Source organism: Apium graveolens, chromosome 7 (genome assembly GCF_009905375.1).
Source record: "Apium graveolens cultivar Ventura chromosome 7, ASM990537v1, whole genome shotgun sequence".
In the NCBI taxonomy this organism is placed as follows: domain Eukaryota; kingdom Viridiplantae; phylum Streptophyta; class Magnoliopsida; order Apiales; family Apiaceae; genus Apium; species Apium graveolens.
Genome location: NC_133653.1, coordinates 25,665,230 through 25,669,444, shown reverse-complemented (window position 1 = coordinate 25,669,444; position 4,215 = coordinate 25,665,230). Strand labels below are relative to the sequence as shown.

Below are 4,215 nucleotides of genomic sequence, written 5' to 3'. Positions count from 1 at the left end.
AATCAACATCAACTTATCAAATATCATAGTTCATCTTAAGGGATCATGCTAAATATGCATGCAAATGCAACTATATGAAATCACATAAAAATAAACAAATATGTCCTAAATGAATAATCATGCAAAAATATGAATGAACTACAACTAAACATGCAATATGAATCTATATGAATCTATATGGACACACACTACTAATCCTTACATTATCACCCTCAAACTTAAAATTTTCAATGTCCTCATTGAAGGTAATAATAAGGATTTCAGGCATACCTAGTAGCGGGAGAGTCACCCTCGTCGGGTGGAGGATCAGGTGGCCAATCAACCTCGTCACCAGTGTCTTGAACAACAGTTCCGAAAGTGTGTGTCAAATCTTCAACAAAACGATGGTGAATGTCGTGCATGGCCTCCATATGCCTAGTCACTCACCTGTACTATTTATCACTAAGACCAAACCTATCAACTGTCTGTGGCGCATGAGAAGAACCCTCTGTAGGCACTGGAAGATCCGTCCCGCCACTCTCTACATCATCAAAAATATATCCCAACCCCTTATCATGGGGTGCACCTAAGAATGAATAACTCAAGTGATCTGACTTTCGGTTGAGCTCAAGTATGGGAGCTTCTTGAGTAAATGGTTCAAAACGCTCTTGAGAAATTTTCAGCTCTGCTAACCCAAGAGAATTGAATGGCAAATCCAACTTCCTCTTCCACGGAGGTGCAGTCAAAACTTGAATTTACTCTACTTTAAAGCACTCCTCTTTAACTGTGCATAATAGGATTCACACTATTATTGAACACAGAGCAAAGATGCTTATTTGACCGTGCAATGAATGAGGTCCCAAAAGACTTATACAATAATACCCATGTAGCGAGCGTTAGGTTAGCGGATCCCAGACTATAAAAGCCTTAGGTCACTAGGCACAAAGTCCCCTAGAACTTAATAACTCGAGTATTAAAGAGCTCACTCTTGATCAATTATGCATAAACACATACTTAATTTCTTCTTCTTTTTTTTTTTCTTTTTTTTTCTTTTTTTTTCTTTTTTTTCTTTTTTTTCTTTTTTTTTCTTTTTTTTTCTTTTTTTTTCCAACAATTTCTGAATGAGTGTGTTTCGCTCTATCTCATTCAACCCTAGACTACTCATAAAAATATGAGCCGGCTACTAGCCATTTGACGCCTAGCCTTACAACAACTAGCAATGAAATCCAAGTTTTTCTCCAGATAAAAAAATCAGTGTTTTTACGTCATTACGAGAATATCATAAATTCTAAATATAACCAAGTGATTAAATCTCAACAACAAACAAGTATGATCATGCTAGATCAAAAGCAACCCTATAAGACTTTGTGAAAATATTTGTTTCTGGCATGCAAATCAATTCATTAAGACTTAAACATCCCTCTATTCGTCATCACCATACTGAAATCAACATCAACTTATCAAATATCATAGTTCATCTTAAGGGATCATGCTAAATATGCATGCAAATGCAACTATATGAAATCACATAAAAATAAACAAATATGTCCTAAATGAATAATCATGCAAAAATATGAATGAACTACAACTAAACATGCAATATGAATCTATATGAATCTATATGGACACACACTACTAATCCTTACATTATCACCCCCAAACTTAAAATTTTCAATGTCCTCATTGAAGGTAATAATAAGGATTTCAGGCATACCTAGTAGCGGGAGAGTCACCCTCGTCGGGTGGAGGATCAGGTGGCCAATCAACCTCGTCACCAGTGTCTTGAACAACAGTTCCGAAAGTGTGTGTCAAATCTTCAACAAAATGATGGTGAATGTCGTGCATGGCCTCCATATGCCTAGTCACTCACCTGTACTATTTATCACTAAGACCAAACCTATCAACTGTCTGTGGCGCATGAGAAGAACCCTCTGTAGGCACTGGAAGATCCGTCCCGCCACTCTCTACATCATCAAAAATATATCCCAACCCCTTATCATGGGGTGCACCTAAGAATGAATAACTCAAGTGATCTGACTTTCGGTTGAGCTCAAGTATGGGAGCTTCTTGAGTAAATGGTTCAAAACGCTCTTGAGAAATTTTCAGCTCTGCTAACCCAAGAGAATTGAATGGCAAATCCAACTTCCTCTTCCACGGAGGTGCAGTCAAAACTTGAATTTACTCTACTTTAAAGCACTCCTCTTTAACTGTGGGTAACTTTATTTCCTTGAACACATTAAAAGTGACCTTTTAATCGTAAACCTTCATCGAAAGCTCTCCTTTTTTCACATCGATCATAGTTCGGCCTGTAGCTAAGAATGGTCTTCCCAAAATAATGGGAATCTTCTTATCTTCCTCGAAATCAAGAATTACAAAGTCAGCAGGGAAGAAGAGTTTATCCACCTTGACCAAGACATCCTCCACTATACCTCGTGGATAAGCGATGGAACGGTTAGCTAGTTGCAATGACATGTATGTTGGTTTCGGATCAGGCAGACCAAGCTTCTTGAAGATAGATAAGGGCATCAGATTGATGCTAGCTCCTAAATCACATAAACACTTGTCGAACAAAAAGTTTCCGATGGAGCAAGGAATAGTAAAGCTTCCAGGATCTTTAAGCTTCAGAGGCAACTTCTGTTGCAGCACATCACTGCATTCCTCCGTTGGAGCAACGGTCTCCAAGTCATCGAGCTTCACTTTCCGAGAGAGAATACCTTTCATAAACCTCACATAGCTAGGCATCTGTTCAAGAGTTTCAGCGAAAGGTATGTAGATATGAAGTTTCTTGAACACCTCCAAAAACTTCTCAAACTGCTTATCCAGCTTTTTCTTCTGTAGCCTCTTAGGAAAAGGAGGTGGATGATAGATCTGTTTCTCCCCTGTATTACCCTCAGGAGGAGTGTGTTCCACAGTAGTCTTCCTTGGTTCCACATTTGCTTCCTTCTGCACTTCTTCTTCAGCCACAACTGCATTTTTTGAAACTTGAGATTTTTCAGGCTCTTTTTCTTGCTGAATTTTGGGGCTTGCGACCTTTCCAGACCTTAAGGTAATGGCGTTCACCTGTTCTTCAAATTCCCTCTTGCCTGGATTTGTTTCCGTATCACTAGGAAGCGTTCCTAGTGGCCGATTCAATAAGGCATTAGCAATTTGCCCTATTTGGTTCTCTAGAGTCTTGATAGAAATAGCCTGGCTTTGGCATATAAGAGCCTGGTTTTTACACATAAGCCGCAACTCCTCCAATTCAGATTTTTCATTCGAAGATAGACCTGCATCATGATTTTGTTGTTGAATTTGGAGTTGTTATTTTGGTGTAATTTGTTGCTGAAAACCAGGAGGGTTGAATAGCTTATTTCCAAACTGCTGGAACGGCTGTTGCATCACATTCTGATTGTTGCTCCAGCTGAAGTTAGGATGATTCCAGTTGTCAGGATGATAAGTGTCTGGAACTGGTTGCCTGCGATCTCTGAAAGTTGCTCACAAACTGAGCTGATTCACTAGATATAGCGCAATGCTCTGTCACATGCAGACCTGCACACAGCTCACAAACACTAATTATCTGCTTAACACCATAGTTAGCCAGAGAATCGATCTTCATAGACAAGGCCTTTAGTTGAGCAGTGATAGCCATAGCTTTGTTCACCTCAAGAACTCCTGCTACCTTGCTCTGTGGCAATCTCTGGGCTGGATATTGATATTTATTAGCAGCCATCAGTTCAATTAGATTATAAGCTTCCTCATAGATCTTTGCCCATAATGCTCTACCTGCTGCTGCATCGAGCATGGGTCTGGACTGTGCTCCCAACCCATTGTAAAAACAACTGATGATCATCTAATCAGGCATTCCATGATGAGGACACTTCCTAAGCATCTCCTTGTAGCACTCCCAAACTTCATATAAAGATTCTCCTGATTTCTGCGCAAATTGAGTAAGAGCATTCCTGATTGCAGCTGTCTTCACCATAGGGAAGAATTTAGTAAAAAACTTCTGAGCAAGATCTTCCTAAGTAGTAATCGAACCAGCTGGTAGAGAGTGTAACCAGCTCTTAGCCTTGTCCCTAAGAGAGAATGGGAACAGTCTCAGCTTTACAGCATCTTCAGAAATACCGTTGAACCTGAAGGTGTCACAGATCTCTATGAAATCCCTAATGTGTGTATTGGGATCTTCCGTCGGAGAACCCCCAAACTGGACTGAAGTTTGTACCCATTGAATTATGCCAGGCTTGATCTCAAAGGTAT

The 4,215-nt window shown here is 39.7% G+C and overlaps 1 non-coding gene across 1 annotated transcript; it reads left to right on the top strand.

Annotated features, from left to right (window-relative positions):
- The first annotated feature begins 3,818 nt into the window (after positions 1–3,818).
- LOC141676199 (small nucleolar RNA R71) lies at positions 3,819–3,925 on the top strand. The gene has a single exon (XR_012556803.1). It is a non-coding gene; the product is annotated as a small nucleolar RNA R71 (small nucleolar RNA).
- Positions 3,926–4,215: the final 290 nt, after the last annotated feature.